Below are 19,075 nucleotides of genomic sequence, written 5' to 3'. Positions count from 1 at the left end.
TCAATTTGTCACTGGATACACTAGTCTACATGGGATTGATCACTTTCATCCATGGTAAATTGTGCACTCTTATACTTGGTTCATCACCTTCAACTTTTACATATATATGCAAGCATTGAAATATAAAGTTGGTCACACTTTTTACAATCTTCTAGTATTTTCTCAAGGTCAGAATTAATCTGATAACCAACTTGTAACCCATCATCAAAGCATCATAGCCTACACTGGTCTAAGTCCAACCCTACAACCCAGTAATACCCCTTTTCAACCTAGGACAAGATATTGGCAACAACCATGGGAACCTCCTTTCCATCTACACATCAAGTGTATGCTGCAGTAAGTGTGGGAAATGAATGAGAGAATGGAGGTAGAGGAAAGGTCTGGCCACCTAGCCAGCATAGAGGGGGACAACATCAAACCGGAGGAATCCGCAATGCCCTATCGCTGTCGTCGTTGTTTGGCCTGCGCTCCTGGTGTCGCCGACAGCACGATCGGGGCTCTCGACGATCGTCGAGAGCCCCTGGGGATGTGGAAGGTGAGATGGAATATCCCTGCCCATTTGGTGGTGCTGCAGAGAAGCAGTGGTAGTGGTGTTGGTGGTGGGGGCAGTGATGTCTCCCACCAAGTTGAGCACTACCATGTACTACTGCAGATGAATCTGCAGCTTGCATGATCTGCTGGCTTGAATTAAGCTTTCTTCTTCCCTTGCATGGGGGCAGTTCCTGGTATAGGGAATCAATCATAGCCCACTCTTCTTTTTTGGCCATGGTTCCCATGGTGATAGGATGCCTCTCTGCCTGTCCATGCTTTCTTGCTTGATCCTTGGAACTGCATACTAGCTGGTTGCAGAAGGCACAATGCAACTTTTGTGAGAGGTGGTGGTGTATGATCATGATCACTTTCCCATGAGAGGGGGTAACTTCCCTGGCAAGTTGATATCCTTGGCACTTGGAACACAAACTTGCCTTCTGTGGATGGTTGTTTCAATAACTGAACATTTGTCTATATGTGTACTTGTATTTGTGTATGACAGAAATACCTGACTTTGATCAGGCACAATGTCACCGGCACACATGGCCTGCCTTAGCCAATTGGGTTCAATTTGGGTAACAATGGTATGCTGTGTATTGTGCTTATTTCTAGGGATTTGCTTTGGTCCAACAAAAGTATTTCGAGGTACCAAATCATTTCTGATCGTTGGATCTAACAGTCACATCCTACTCAATTAGATCTAATGGTGGAAAACGAATTGGTACCTCGAGGTATTTTTTGTTGGACGGGAGCATATCTCTTATTTCTAAGTTGCCATAGAAATTTAAGTTGTAATTGTTATGCTCCTGGTCAAGTGGTGCCGTCCACTCGATGGTAAATTAAATAAAAGTTAGATAACCTTTGTTGTCTAATTGTCATGTCCATGTCGATGTCCATCCCATGTTATCAGTACAATTATATTATCATCAATTACAACATAGGTTATAAATGCAAATCATATCCCAAAAGCCAAAACATACTCCCTCCAGTAAAAAATAAGTGCCATTTTGCAATGCATGCAGGAATGTTTTAACTTTGAGCATCATATCTTTCTGAATGGTTTTTATTCAACTTTTTAAAATGATATGGTTAGATTTATCTTCAAAATGCTAGTATAAGTAGTTAAATCAAACTATATTTTTGTAATCCACCTCAATACCAAATCAAGCCTCAAGCTATTGCAATCAGTAATGATGCAGTGGAGAAACTAACTGCTACATGACATGGCATATTAATTTTTCGGCAGTAGGAGAAGCTAACTGCTACATGACATGGCATTAGGAATTAATTGCTACATTTTATTCTTAATACAAAGTCACCTAGTTACTCCTACGTCGATTCTATTTAGGGTTTCACAAAATATTTGTCGCCATTTAACCTGAAATGATGTGCCAAGAGTGGATTTCCTATTGTTTTTCTCTAGAGTGGGTATGCTATATGAAACTTGTCAGGTTGTTTGAGGATGAATGTATGAGATAACCGAAGCCAAGATGGTTGTCCATGAAAGTGTGTACATAGGTGCAGAGTAGATAGTAGTACCACACTCCTAGATGATCAAGAGTTTTCTTAACATACAAACTCAAGTGCCAAATGTAATGGAGGGTAAGCACAAAAGGTGAATGAATAATACTCCCTCCATGTTTTTTTATATGACACTGTTGACTTTTATGTTTACGTTTGAACATTCGTCTTATTCAAAAAGTTTATCCAAATATAAAAAATTATAAGTCATACTTAAAGTTTTGATAATAATAATCAAATTATAACAAACTAATTAATAATTATATAAATTTTTTAAATAAAATAAATAGTCAAACGTAAACATAAAAGTCAACAGAATTATATAAAAAATATGGAGGGAGTAATTAATAAGAAATAAGCAGATGTACTGAGGTCATATCTTTTTGCATTGATTGTGAAATTGACATGTAAAGAGAATGTGATTCAGAGAAATTAAGCCAGTCAACCTCATTCGATGTTGAAGTTGAAACTTGAACTCTCACCACATGGGAGTCATGACTTGGTGACTGGACATGCACCCAGCAGACCATGGTAAGATCTCATTGGACCCTGCATCTGAACGTGCATCTCACATTGGATGAAAGAGAACCATTTTTCAAATCAAGATTGTAATTGTCAACAAACAGAGCGTCTCTGCATGATGAATCAAAGCCCATCATGGTTACCAGTGACACTAAGAAGATGTATAATTGCCGGCAAGGTATGCCTTAATCATTTCAGCTTTTGCAGTTCTTCTCTCAGACGCATGGAAGTTCAGATGAACTAAATTAATTAGCTAGTAGTAGAATACATGCCGGTTCCTGTGGATTATTTTGCCAATCATATTGTCCAAATTAGTGAATCCGAACATCAGACGAACTTGCATCGATGTTCACTAGGTATTTAATAGAGTTCATTATATTAGTTCACACATGAAAAGAAAAAAAAATCCGCATGGTTGCACGGGAAAAGGAAAAAAAAATTGACGCACGCCGCAACAGAAAAAATCGCACCCACGCACGCAGCCACACATATTTCTCCGCCGCCGCTGCCGCTCGTCCCCGCCGCCGCTGCTCGCCGCATGATAATTTAAGCATCCCTTTCTTAAATATGAACAACTCATTTTTCTTAGTGGAAATTTATTTAGAAACTCTTTTGCAAGAGATAATCTCCGTAAATGCTGCATGATTCTAATAATCTCTTATGCTTACAAGTTCATTACCAGTATGTCTTTTGATCATCGTCTGACCTCCGTTGTTCTTTATACTGAAAACTACTACATATCATATGGAAAGACTTTCTAGTCTTGCTTAGATTCATCCATTGTTGAATATATATAATTTGTATATATATGTCTAGACAAGGCTAGAAGTGAAACGGAGGAAGTATTTTGCTTTTATGATGGTTCCCTGTCAAAGTCTGGTTTTTATGACATTCATGAGGATTCGATAGCATAACTTCAAAGTTTTCACAGAATTATTTTTCATTTAGCTTGTTTTTCATGGATCTATCCTGAAATTGACACATTGTCCCAAAGGATGCTGCTGAACAGGTTAAAGCTACTGCTGCAGAACCAGAAATTCGCAGGGAGTCAATAAATTCAGCTTCAGGTTTGTGTGATTTCCCTTTTCTGACATTAACTTTGTCATGTTTGTGTGTTATTCCACTAATGTGCATGTACACTTTATCCTCTTTTGAATCTGCTCGATTTTTCTTGACTCCAAGCCTCTCGATAAAATCTCTGTTGTTGCAATGATCTGATATAATTGGAGTTCTCTACTCTCATTACTCATTTTTAGTTTCACACATGTCTGTTTGCTCTTGTAACTTATAGACCAAGCTAACATGTTATAATTTGATTTATCTATCTAAAACGGTTGCAACCACATGGAAATGATTTTTTTTTGCTTTGACCTAACTATTTCCTTGTCAAATATAGTTACATTGCGAAGCACAAACATGTAACTAGTTATGACTAAAATCATAGCTTTTCACCGATGATTCATTGGGTTAATTGTTTTTACTATACTGGATACATGGGTCAGTAGAGGTTTCGCAAGTTACACCCTTATCTTTTCACTTTTGCTCATACTTGTAAGCCAAAATTAAAATTTTCATCCTTAAGTTTAGAGTTAATTTTGAGATTTTTTTATCGTAGTTTAATTTTTAGCCTTGACTTTTAGATCGTTAAGAACATGTATGTAAAAGTTTTATTTGTAAATTATTTTCCATTTGTAAATATGCAGTTTGCCTTTTTTTTTTCTTTCAATAAGCGAAAAGATGACCACCACTATGACCGTCCGTTAGATTGAATTTTCAGCACCGTAATTGGGCAATTTAAATTATTAACTAGAGGTAGAGGTTGATTAGCTTGCGCGCTATCCAATAATGTGGAAAATTTACAAAACAATAGTTTATTGTTGCACGTAGCCCATTTAGGATTTTGCCATAACAAGAAAGATCTAGGGCTTTATCATCTAAGCTCTGTGTAGAGTTCTCAATCATTGAGTTTGGATGGGTAGGTTCAATGATAAGATATGGTTAGGCCATCTCCAGTGCACGTAGGGCAACCAACCAAACTAACGGCAAACGTACATGCATTCCCTGGTTTTGGCTCAAATTCATGGGAATATAAAAATATCACCTAAAACTCTTTGACATCCCATCCTCTGCTAGCTAGGCCAACAACTAGGGAGTCATTGATCCCTAGCAAATCACAATCCAATATTGATACCTAACGATATAAGCATGTAGGACTACAATAAAATAGCTATCAATATCACTGCCACCTAGGATCAATGATGGATATGGCAGAGAGAGAGAGAGGGACTGAGGAGTGAGAAACATTAACTCTTAAAGAATGGTTATTAGAGGAGTTAATACGAGAAGGCTATGAAAGAGGAAGAACAAATACACAATTAATATATGCATCAATCCTTTGTTTCGAGATTATTTCTAATATCAAAATTATGGTGGACTATTGATGATGTGGAAGACCTTGGAGTTCGACCAATACATAATTGGTGAACTAATTTTTACATCTTACACATCATATTAATGACTTCAGTAGGAGACATAGTGACCAAAGAAAATCACAACCACTAGACATCTAGTGCCAAGTGGCTCGACTGACGAGACATCGTCTGCATGAGTAGAAAACAAGAAAGAGAATGGGGTTAGAAAAAAACTTAAGAAGACAACGATGGGAGGTTGTCATATAGTTTTAAGCCTAAGTTGGATGGTAAATAAAGTAAGTAATGACAGAAAAAGTCTGATAGTAAAATGAGGCACTACTACCGAGACGACACGTAGTTGGACTATAGGCACCAGCTTGGCCTCCCTTGATTTATTCATTGTAATAAGTACATAATAGTAGAGGAGCATGGTTTCGAAATCCAGATATCTGTTCTATTTAGCACATCTAGTGTGATCTCTAACAATCTTAAATTAGGGTGTTTAAAAGAAATGGTTACTTAATTGGAACATCAAAAGTAAGCACACCCATGACTTATATTTCGTTGCGATGCCTTTGTAACCTAGTCTAATTGTCAAGAAAGAGCATAAACTGTTTTTTGCCTGGACAATAGAGAATAGACGCTAATAATGAGTGGCTTTTGTTGTGTACAATGAAAACGGATTGTTCTAGATGGATGGCTGGCTGCCGTGGAGGAAGGGAATGCATGATGTGGTGTGCATGATTTGATGAGTTAGGAGGTAGTGCATCCCTATCTGTCCAAGCTAATTTGCCCAGCAAGCAGCCAAATGATGTGTTTGTGACCTCTTCAACAAAAGTTTGTGGATGCAGTAGCACAGCGAAAAGTTGGAGGCTAGTTGCTCTGGTTTCTAGTTAGCACGGTCCATCAGAATAAGTTAATTTGGCTCCTAATTAAGGCACATAATGAAATGTTTTTTACGTCTTGATAGAGAAAAAAAAAGGGTCTTGTTTAAATAGTGGATAACATGGCACAGATTGTGAACAAAAGTAACGGAACACCGGTTTCTTGCTTGTGCAGATATTGTTTTGGTGGCCCTCCATCCATGTGAGTAGAACACCTCTGAATTGACCTTTGCCATCGTCTTTTTCTTATGCTTATAATTTTTAACCTTAAGTTGATTTTGAGGTTTTGACTAAAGTTTATTTTCCAACGTTGACTTTTAGATCACTAAGAATATGTATATAAAAATTTTATTATAAATTATTTTTTGTTTACGAATCAAAAGGTCAAACAATCGTCACAGGTTCTCCAAACTCACATTGCAGCATCCAGAAGAGCACACAAAAATCACCCATGCACGAAGGGCTGGATATGCAATTTTTTTAATAAAAAAATAATATTATTTATGTTTAATCATAAGGCCCATAGTAATAATAGAGGCAACGACCATTTTTTTCGTAAACCCATGGCCCGCTCAACCAATTCCCAAATATAAGTAAGACTGTGAGTAGTTGTTGGGGGATTCAAACTAAATGCGATACGATCACCCCATACAAAGTGAGCCTGTGGACAATCCGTGGCGTATTTTTGGATCTGATATTTGATGGTCCAACTTACATATTTTTTTAAATACCATAAATATATCATGTCATAAATACAATATATCTATAAAATGATAAAAAATCACCATCATATATTATTAAAGAGATTTTTTAATTGCTCATTTTCATAGGATTTCTTTATATATATGGCTTGGGTTAGATTTTTTTGGTGGTCAGAGGCCTAGTGGGACCACTCTTTAGATACGCTCTTACGGGCAACAAAACAATATGTGGGATGATCACATTATTGTCGAAAACAACACGCTGCCTCTAGTTCTTATTGGCTAAATTATCTTCATAATTACTTCCTGCCATAACTATATACCATAACAAACATTTACCTTAAGCGTAATCTTAAGAAATCACAAGGTTTTATTCACCGGCGTTATACCTTAGACTAAATAAATTTGTAGTGGTGCATGTCTCATCAAAAGGTATCCCAATATTATGGAAATTGTATTTGTATATCTACCACCAATCTAGACACTAGATCGTTTCAGGCAAGCAATTTATTCCGGACAAAAGCTCTATGAAAAGAGACATTTAGAGGAACAGTGGTCATAACCTTTCCCACTATGCTATGTTTTTTTTTCTGACAATATGATTTAGCATCGGATATTGACTTTTAAGAGATGTTCTCCTTTCAAAACCAAAAACTAATTTGAGTTCCATTCTTCAACGGGAAGGATCCCAACCAAAAGAAATACTCTCATTTTGAGAAGCTCAATAAAAGAAAATGAGGATTGCTAGGTGACGGTATTCCGTCCAACGGAATGTCTCTGTGCGAAGGTGGGTGGGCGGAGGCGATGCATGCGGAGGCCGACGGACGGAATACCATCCCCTAGTTTTTCTCAAAGGAAATGGGATCCCTGGTTCCCCTTCCACTCGAGCTAGTCTAACCCCTTTTTTCTTCTACACATACACCTTGTAATTTAAGAGTTCAAGGTGACATTTGCTTAGAGCAAGTTCAATGGTATAGCAACTACTCGCTCAAATTCATCTATAGTTAATCTAATAGTTAATTCATACAATAGCTACATACAAAACATATACTACCATGTCCCACATGTCATAGACACACTGTGTTGGAGTCTGTGTTGCAGCTGGCTAAAAATCTGTAGCTCACTGCTTTTCTCTCTCCTCCCTTATCTTCTTAAAATATATTTGTAGCTGGCTTAGTTTGTTATTGTACCTTCTCTTAGGGCATGTACACGGTTGAGACAATGGTGTTGAGTGATAAATCTGCCATCATCGACCACTATTGTTACGTCGGTCAGGGTTAGTTACTAGGTTAGGTAAGTGGATTTTTGCCCTTCTCCAACCCAAAGCCATCAAACCAAGGCTCCCAATATTTGCACTTATACTTATAAACTAAATTTTAAATTTTAATATTTAAATTAAGAGTTGATTTAGCGATTTTTCGTCTTCATTTATTCTATAGTCTTTGCTTTGAGGTAACTAGGAATACATATATAAAAGTTTTATCTATAAATTAGCTTTTAATTGTTAATAAGTCGTTTCTCTTATCCTTATAAAAAGAAAAGAGGTCTCTATGTAAGAAAAAAAAAACTCATGTCCTCACTGCCATGGTAGTACGAAAAAGGAGCTTGCAGCCTCCTGGCTATCTTTTACTCGCATTTTCCGGCATACCCTTGTTATGTAATTTAGGAGTAGCTCATACTCCAATCTCAAAGGTAAAAAAAAATAATCGCTTTCCCAAACTGTTACAAGCAAATGAGTAGCTTGACTTATACTCACATATTTTAATCTTTCGGGCTTGAAAGTGTACCTTGGGGGTTCTCCTTTTAATTTTTCGTTTTAGCACATGGGTGTTTAGCTAGTTCTTGAAACATCTGTATCATAAGGTGATTGGTAAAGCTCCAAGTCTTCGGCCTTTTAGCAGTTCCAGCTCAAAGAATTTTTTTAATAGAGAGCTTGCATGCTAAAGTAAGGTAATTTAAGGCTTTAGATTTAATAAAGAAAATGAGAACAAAATGACATGTTGATGAAGACCCGCGAGGGTTTTTGTTTGGTGCCCGATCTTTCGATGAGAGGATAACTCGATTGAAGTGGGGATGACGTTCACGGCTCAACTACAGCTGTCCAAGAACGCTGCGCCTTAGCAACCGATACACCACCTCCAATGGTTGCCGCGATCTTGCGGTGCACGACACCAGCCACGAGGGCACTTGTCCTGCGAGCAATCGAAGAACTAGCAAGAACAAATAAATAAGCAACTCAATTGCGAGATGAATATAACGCACAAAGATGAATGATTATAATGGTGGGGTTCTGTAAACACGTATCCGAGTGGTTGCGCTAACACACATGTGTACAGTGTGTAGGATCGAACAAGATCAAACAAACCTACCAGAGGGGGGGTGAATGGTAGGGAAAAACAAAACCCAAAAATCTTTCGCGGAATAAAAGATTACCTCTGTCGAAGAAATTGACGCAGGCTTGCTACCTTGATCGCGTCGCTCCTGTGTCGCCGCTATCTTGATCGCGCCGCTCATGTGCTGCCGAGCAGATCATCGAATCGCGACACTCCTATGACGTCGATCGGATCGTCGGAATCCAAAAATCACCAATAGATGAAAGCCGAAAACGTAGATTGAATGATCTTGACTTTATTGCATCAACTGGTATTTACAAAGTGCACCAACAGCACTCCTATCAAAATCGTCGATCTAGAATCAACAACTAAGTCTCACAAAAAGCACACCGGGGGCATACCCCTCGGTCTCTATTTATATCGAAAAGTCTATCACCAAATAGGAGTAGGACTCCTTATACTAATATGGCTCATCTCTTAGTTTTCCTAATTAAATCCAACATGCCAAAATCAGCCGTGCTACAGTAGCCCGACTGCTACACTACCCGCCGCGCTAAAGTAATCCGATCCGGTTGCTACAGTGTCACGCGCTACAGTAATCCGGTTGCTACAGTATCGTGCGCTACAGCATCCGACGCTGCTACAGTGTCCGAACCTGTAGCAAATTCCTTTCCTTTTCTCATCCAGTTTTGATCCGATTTACTTCCCGATTTTTCCGGCGCTTACACACACAACATGTGAAGCCCGTTACGATTCCATCCCACACGGTGTTGCTCCACCATATGCCAACTCGTATTCAATATCGTCACCTGGCATCCTCGATCGTCCGGACCTCAGCTCCTCCCTGAGCCTAGTCACGATCACACCGCCATTGACCGATATTGACCTCAAGTCACCTGCACAACTAGAGACAAACCAACCGTTTCCGAGCACAGATATCGCAACCTGACTCACATTAGTTACACACACTCGCACCAACACCTTAATTGTTTCCAAACCAAATTCAATTTATAAACCAAATCGCAAGCCAATTGTTCATCAGAAAATATTAATCATGCTTATGATCTTACAATCTCCCCCTTGATGAACACATTGGTAAACACTTCAAAATTTGTATTGTTGTTTTTGTGAAGTAACTCCAAAAAGCATGCAATGCAAAAATCTCTCACTTTTAAAAAGAAAGAAAATCCTTTGAGTATGACAATTATGCACAATTTTTTTTTTACCTTGTTCTCCCCCTTTTGACAATGAATTCATCAATGAAGGTTTTTTATTTTCATTTTTTTCTCGGAGAGCTTTGCAATGTACCAATAGTAACTCAAGAACTTGTATTGCAATAACAAGGTAGAAAAAGTGACTAGCTAACTAACAAGCATGCACTAAAGTAAAACCATGAACTTGAGATATGGCAATTAAGATCAAGTCAACATTAAGAATTCATGATTTCAAAGAGTTATAATGCAACATCGGTACAAGCACATAGATTGAAAAATAAATACTGTACATATATACCCATTGTATTTATCACTCTTTCTCAAATTAGCTCTAGCACAAAATTACCAAGAGAATTTTTAACCTTTTTACTTGAGCCTTTTTGCTCATTTTTTTCTCTCAATTATTCCGGGTACGTCCTTGTCGTCAAGACTGTTTCCAAGGATTCGGCACCCATTATTTTTGCTCACATCGAATACGTCCTTGTCGTCAAGACTGTCCAAGGATTCGGTATTCATTTTTTTCTCTCAGATATTTTTTATTCTCTTGAGCAATTTAAAAAGCTATTGAGGAATAACAAATCAATAAAGCATATATATAAGCATTTAAAAACAACCTATATGCTAGCATCAATATTGCATATTTACTTAATTCAAGTATAGAATTTAAGTGTCATGCATCATTTCGCTTAAAAGCAATATCAAAAGCTCATGTATAAACCAAAAATACAGACAAGCTAGATTACTAATCATATTCTCTAACAAGTATTGCAAGCAAGTACTACAATATACTAAAGGCACGAAACAAAGCTCTTCCTTTTTTTATTTTTTTTGTCTTAAAACACACCATGCATTAATTAAAACATGTATGCAAAAACAAAATCAAAAGAGGAAAATGCAACACGGAGCCAAAAACTCCCCCTTAATTGATGCCAAAAGGATGAATAACTCCCAATTCTCCCCGAAGAAAAGCAAATCGAGAAGAATCCAAAGGTTTCGTGAAAATATCAGCCAATTGCAATGTAGTATCAACAAATTTTAATTCCACATCTCCCTTTTCAACATGATCCCTCAAAAAGTGAAAACGAATATCAATGTGCTTAGTGCGTGAGTGTTGAACAGGATTCTTAGCAATATTAATAGCACTTGTATTATCACAAAAGAGAGGAACTTTCTCAAAAGTAAGACCATAATCTCTCAAGGTTGAGATAAGCCACAAAATTTGGGAGCAACAACTAGCAGCAGCAACATATTTAGATTCAACAGTTGATTGAGCAACATTAGATTGTTTTCGAGAAGACCACACAATCAATGAAGTACCAAGAAAATGGCATGTACCACTGGTACTCTTCCTATCAATTCTACAACCTCCAAAATCCGCATCCGAATAACCACTCAAGCATATAGAAGATGAAGTAGAATACCAAATTCCAAATTCAAGAGTGTGTTGTAAGTACCTCATGATGCGTTTAACCGCTTGGTGATGTGAAGCTCTCGGAGAAGCTTGAAATCGAGCGCACAAACACACAGCAAATCGTATATCCGGTCTTGAAGCAGTGAGATAAAGCAATGATCCTATCATACTTCTGTATTCCTTTTGATCAACCGCTTCACCATCTTCATCAGGATCCAACACAGTAGCAGATCCTTGAGGTGTTTGTTTAATTTGCAATCCCAAAAAATAAGTCAACTCGCCCATCATACTCATTTCAAATTCCCTGTGCATCGTTTCAGCAAACTCCACAACCAAAGGGTGAGATGAACAACCAAAGATGATATCATCCACATAAATCTGAACGAACAGTTGATCATCACCATGCTTAAGAACAAAGAGAGTTTTATCAATTTTTCGCATTATAAAACCTTTAGCAAGTAAAAAGTTTTTAAGCCTATCATACCATGCTCTAGGTGCTTGTTTCAAGCCATACAAGGCTTTAGACAAACGAAAAACATGGTTGGGAAAATCAGGATTTTCAAAACCAGGTGGTTGTTTCACATAAACTTTCTCCTGTATATAGCCATTTAGAAAAGCACTTTTAACATCCATTTGAAATGATTTAAAACCTTTTGAAGCAGCAAAAGCCAACAAAAGTCTAATTGCTTCAATTCTAGCAACAGGAGCAAAAGTTTCATCATAATCCAACCCTTCCATTTGAGTAAAACCCTGAGCCACAAGTCTAGCCTTGTTTCTAACAATTAAACCATCCTGATTTTGTTTATTTTTGAAAACCCATTTAGTTCCAATAATATTATGACCAACAGGAGGTTCAACTAAGTACCAAACTTTATTTCTTTCAAAATTCTCAAGTTCTTCATGCATGGCATTAATCCACGATTCATCAGTTAAGGCATGAGTAACATCTTTGGGCTCAAAATTAGCAACAAAAGCAGAATTCACATGAAAATCACGAGTTATTACCTTCGACCTTGTAGTATGTTCATCCAAGTTACCTATTATTTGTTCCGGAGGATGTCGTCGTTGAATATGAAGTGGAGCAGTGGCTTCAGATGAATTTTCATGTTCTGTACCCTGTTCTGACGAACTAGAGGTTTCTGGAGGTCCACCACCATCCGCACCTGAAGCACATGAGGAAGATCCTCCGGGCCTGTTTGACCGCTCTTCTGCCTGCGGTCTGACTGACATTGTGCCACCGGTCTGACCAGCCGACAATTCGTCGTCGTCCTCGTCATCACTTTCCTCCACAAATATATCCTCCCCCTGAACCTGTGATATTGTACCTGAAATTTCGGGTCTAGTACCTGGACTAGCCTCATCAAAAGTGACTTCACAAGTCTCAACAATTTTGTTAGTTTCTAAAACAAGTACACGGTAACCTCGAGAATGGGCAGCATATCCTAACATAAGTCCATCACGAGAGCGTGATTCAAATTTATCTAAAATCCCAGACTTTAACACAAAGCACTTACACCCAAAAACACGTAAATGAGAAATCTTAGGTGTATGTCCAAAACGAAGCTCATAAGAAGTCTTTCTAAGTTTTGATCTCAAGAAAACACGATTGGAAATATAGCATGCAGTATTAACCGCTTCAGCCCAAAATTTCCTAGGTGTACTGTACTCATCAAGCATAGTCCTAGCCATCTCAACCAAAGAACGATTTTTTCTTTCAACCACACCATTTTGTTGAGGAACCCGGGGAGACGAAAATTGATGTTCAACACCTTTTTCATTGCAAAACCTCTCAAAAGAAGCGTTTTTAAACTCTCCACCATTATCGCTTCGAATGGTTCTTAAAGATCCAGGAAGTTGAATGGCCAACCGAAGATACAAACTTTTAAAGTGTTCAAAAGCCTCATCTTTGGTACCCATAAAGAAAACCCAAGAATAACGAGAGAAATCGTCAACTATAACCAACACATACCACTTTCCTCTAACAGATTGCACTCTAGCCGGACCGACAGTGTCCATGTGTAAGAGCTGTCCTGGTGCATCCGTCATCACAGAAAATATAGGAGTATGCGAGCATACAACCATTTTAGCATGACGACATGGCGAGCAAACCAAATCAACATCTTTTTTAAGTTTAGGCAAACCACGAATAAGATCTGAACCACTAATCCTAGTTAGATGATCAAAGCCAATATGTCCAACTCTGCGATGCCAGAACATCACATCTTTAGAAAACTTTGCAACAAGACATATAACTTCAGAAGAAATACTACTTTCAAAATTAGCTTTAAAAACTCTTCCATATCGAGAAATATTAAGCACAACATCTCCAGAAAAATCAAAAATTTTACTTCCACTTTTCTTAAACAGAACATCAAAATTCTCATCCACAATTTGAGAAACGGAGAGCAAATTGTACTTTACATTTTCAACCAAAGCGACATCATTCAATGTAAATTTGTCACTTACCTTGACAGATCCAGTTGCAGTGATCGTACTAGTAGAAGCATCACCGAAGATGATTGAATCCTTCCTTGATGCCCTCACGAGAGAGGAGAACCAACTTTTATCACCGGTCATATGTCGCGAACAACCGGAGTCCACAATCCACACGTTCTCCTTCCTCGCCAAAAATGCTTATGCATAAGCAGATGCCGAAGTCTCAGTACTGGGGTTAGATAATAAACATTTAGGAATCCAGTACTGAGACACACGACCAGATCTAACAGGAACATAACCAGTAGAAAATTCAATATGTTTCCTTGTAGAAAAATGCTCCCAAGGCTGGTTTAACTGCTTAGAAACCTGCAGTCTGACCAAAGCTTTACCACCGTTCTGACGGGGGTTATAACACCGGTTTGACTGCTGGTACTGCTGCAGTCTAACCGCCTGCCTCGAGGTAAAAGCCAATTTTTGCCATCTTTGTTTTGCAAAAGCAATTTCCCGTTCCTTTTTCTGCTTTCTAGCAAGTCTAAAACAGAAACCAACAATATGGCCATCTTTGCCACAAAAGGAATATGTATACTTATCACGATGAGTTGAAGCACAAGTTGATATAGCAGGTTTAGCATTAACAACCGATGTAGTACTAAAGACAGGTTTGGCATTTACAACAGATTTAGTGTTAAAAGCAGGTTTAGCATTCACAACATGTTTAGCACTCACAACTTTTGATGAAGAAGCACTCAAGGAAGACATGATGCCAGCAGATTTAAATACAGTGGTCTTAGGTTCAGGTTGAGTCAAAATTTCACCATTCTGAACAATACTTAAAACAGTAGGAGGATGTCTAGAAACGTGAACATGAGGATCAAAACCTAAACCACGATTGTGTGTGCTAACTTTAGATTGATCAAGAATCATGTTGAGGTTCCTTTTTCCATCAGAAAATCTTTGCAAAGAACTTTTTAAATAAGAAACCTCTTGAGTTAAACTAGCACAATTTTTGCAAGAAATCACTTTTCATCTCTTTTAACAACTTCCTCCATTTGTTTAACACATTCCAAAGCATGTTTAAGTTTCATCTCATTAGCAGGGCATGTCAAGCAAGGTTTAGCACTAGATTGCTTGATTCTTTTAGAGCTAATCAAGTTAAACATAGAACTAGCAAACACAGCAACTCGACATTTGTTTAAAGCTCTCTTAGCCAAGAACAATTTATCAACCAATCTAGTATTCATTGTAAAGCTAAGAGCAAGACAAGATTCAAGTTTTCTAGATTTCTTAGTTACAACATCAAGTTTTTTGCAATTATTCTGATTAACTTCTCTTACAGCATTCACTTCAGCAAATAAAACATCACACGATTTGCATTCATCATCATTAGAAGCAAGAGATTTTAATTTACTATTTTCAATATTAAGAGAATCAATAGTGGCTTCTTGTTGACTAATTTTTTTCTCAAATTTAGAAATCTTGTAACCAAGTCTAGCAATCACTTCTTGAAAATATTCAACACTAGAAGGACCAGTTACCTCGTTGTCATCGTCAGAATCTTCAAAACTTTTAGCCATGAGACAAACACCAGCAATGTTCATACTCTTGTCTTCTTCTTCATCATCTTCAAACTCAACGTCACTGTTTTCTTGAACAGCTGCAAAAGCTTCATCCAAAACCTTTTGATAATACTTCTTCATCTTCATATTCTTGATTTGTTTCTTATTCTGCTTGGCATCTTTGGATGCATCTTGAGGTTTAGCTTCTTCCTGTTTACCTCTTCCAAGCTTGGGGCACTGAGAACGGATGTGATTCGGTTGACCACATCCAAAGCATCAAATTGGTCCTGCTCTTCTCCTGATCTTGATATTACTCACAGCTCGAGAAATTCTGTTAGCAGCCAAAACCAAGTCCTCCTCACTGATCTCTTCCAGTTGATCATCGGACAAGGCGGTAAAAGCAGCAAAGGCTGCCAAAGAAATAGACTCAGAAAAAGATCCAGATGAGGATATTAAAGCAGTAGATTTCAAATCAGTCCTTTTTGAAAGAATATTCATCTCATATGTTTTCAATTTAGTATAAAGAATATCCAAAGTTAAAGCATTCATATCAACAGACTCTTGAATTGAAGTAACTTTAACATCCCAAACTTTCATATCAAGGCCATTCATAAAGTGACGAGCAATCTCAGATTGAGAATAGTTAACATCATAAGAAGCATCAACAGATCTAAGATCACTCAAGATTTTATTGAAACGAGCCAAATAGTCATCCAAGGATTCTCCAAGTTTCATCTTAAATTTTATGTACTCCTTTTTGAAAACATCATTTCGCAACTCTTTGATATTTGAAGTTCCAATATGAAAATCATTTAAAGCTTTCCAAATCTTATTAGCAGTTGCAAAATGCGAAACACGATCAAAATCGGAGCGAGAAATCCCATTCAGAATAATATTGCGCGCTTTGCAATTATTTTCAAATTCTAATTTTAGAGCCGGAGTATCAATGCGTTCAGGAATCTCATAAGGTTGATTAACTTTAAGCCAAATATCATAACCCTGAGATGTAATATAAGATTCCATCTTTTTCTTCCAATAGTCAAAATCAGATCCATTAAATATGTGAGGTTTGTTTGAAAACTTTTCAGCCATGGCAAACAAATCTAAAGATCGGCGAAGATCAAATAGAAAACGAGGCTCTGATACCACTTGTAGGATCGAACAAGATCAAACAAACCTACCAGAGGGGGGGTGAATGGTAGGGAAAAACAAAACCCAAAAATCTTTCGCGGAATAAAAGATTACCTCTATCGAAGAAATTGACGCAGGCTTGCTACCTTGATCGCGTCGCTCCTGTGTCGCCGCTATCTTGATCGCGCCGCTCATGTGCCGCCGAGCAGATCATCGAATCGCGCCACTCCTATGACGTCGATCGGATCGTCGGAATCCAAAAATCACCAATAGATGAAAGCCGAAAACGTAGATTGAATGATCTTGACTTTATTGCATCAACTGGTATTTACAAAGTGCACCAACAGCACTCCTATCAAAATCGTCGATCTAGAATCAACAACTAAGTCTCACAAAAAGCACACCGGGGGCATACCCCTCGGTCTCTCTTTATATCGAAAAGTCTATCACCAAATAGGAGTAGGACTCCTTATACTAATATGGCTCATCTCTTAGTTTTCCTAATTAAATCCAACATGCCAAAATCAGCCGTGCTACAGTAGCCCGACTGCTACACTACCCGCCGCGCTAAAGTAATCCGATCCGGTTGCTACAGTGCCGCGCGCTACAGTAATCCGGTTGCTACAGTATCCGACGCTGCTACAGTGTCCGAACCTGTAGCAAATTCCTTTCCTTTTCTCATCCAGTTTTGATCCGATTTACTTCCCGATGTTTCCGGCGCTTACACACACAACATGTGAAGCCCGTTACGATTCCATCCCACACGGTGTTGCTCCACCATGTGCCAACTCGTATTCAATATCGTCACCTGGCATCCTCGATCGTCCGGACCTCAGCTCCTCCCTGAGCCTAGTCACGATCACACCGCCATTGACCGATATTGACCTCAAGTCACCTGCACAACTAGAGACAAACCAACCGTTTCCGAGCACAGATATCGCAACCTGACTCACATTAGTTACACACACTCGCACCAACACCTTAATTGTTTCCAAACCAAATTCAATTTATAAACCAAATCGCAAGCCAATTGTTCATCAGAAAATATTAATCATGCTTATGATCTTACACAATGAAGTAGCAAAAGCTAACTTGTAGAAACAAAACTCGTCGTTCTAGGTGGCGATTAAGGGTATAAATAGGAGAAGGCACGACCACAGGGTCGTGGCCTAACCCTAGGACGGCCCATAATGGGTCTAACTTGATACACGGCCCATTGGGCCAAAAGAGGTGACGCAGCACCCATGTACATAAACTAGTCCGAAGTAAAATAGTAATAGTGGTCGATCCAGAACAAATAATGAGATGTGGTTGGATCCATTTGATAGTAGACTTGATAAGATTTCCATGAAGTACTTGAACGCCCAAATCGGATTTCGCATGAAGTTGTGGCGGCCGTTAGAAATTGCCGCTGTCCTGCAGTCCAAATCCACCCCGCGCGAATCCTCGTCCCTTTGGATCCTCTCCATCGTTCCTGAGCATAACAATAGTGCACGTGTCTCCGGGGTATAAAGAAGAGGAACATGAACTCAAGAAAGAACTTATCTCATAGTTGAGTTGATGTGCACGAGCGCGGGTAATGGGACCAGAAAGTTGTACTTGTGGAGTTGTGGATGTATCGATGACGTGGATGTCCTCATCACATGTCTAACCAACCCTGTTTTTTTAGCAGCTCCAGCTAAAAGTATTTCTAGACTCACGTAGAGATACCTAAGACGAAGATGCCGGAACCCTGCAAATAGGCCATGGATGTACAAAACTAGAAATTGAATGTGTCACGATGGAATAACATAATTTTTTTGAAAATAATAGCATTTAAAAGAAAAATAATGAAAATAAGTGTCAGATATCGCGCAAAAATAGATCCCTATCAAACTGGGTTGGGTCGATATGGGACCTGTCGACGTTTGTCTGTTCGATATGCGGCCTATCAACGTGGTCTAGGTTCATATGGGCCTCTCGAGATGTAAAATATTTTAAATGCACCCGTCGAACTACCAACCGGTAGAGAAAGCCTATTGAACTTGGGGAGTTTGACATGACTCACACCTAGTGTAGGAGTTTGGCAGGCCAACATCTAGTGTAGTCTATACCGAATGTAATCTTTGTCGAACTCTCTTAGTTTGATAGGACTCTGCCATTCGTCCTGTGTTCAAAAGGGCCACTGTCGGACAACCCAACATCTAGTGTAGCCTATGCCAAGTATAGGCTTTGTCGAACTCTCTTAGTTCGATATGGCCCTGCCATTCGTCTTGTGTTCGAAAGGGGCACTTTTGGACATGCAAAGTTCGACGGGTTATATTTTTATATTTTTCTCACCTGACACATATTTTTGTTTTTTATTTAAATAGTATTATTCTTTAATAAAAATTTAACTATTTAAAACTACAATAATCTATCCTCCGATCACCTCCTCCATTGTGT

Source organism: Oryza brachyantha, chromosome 9 (assembly GCF_000231095.2).
Source record: "Oryza brachyantha chromosome 9, ObraRS2, whole genome shotgun sequence".
NCBI lineage: Eukaryota > Viridiplantae > Streptophyta > Magnoliopsida > Poales > Poaceae > Oryza > Oryza brachyantha.
Note: the sequence above shows the minus strand (reverse complement) of the source record.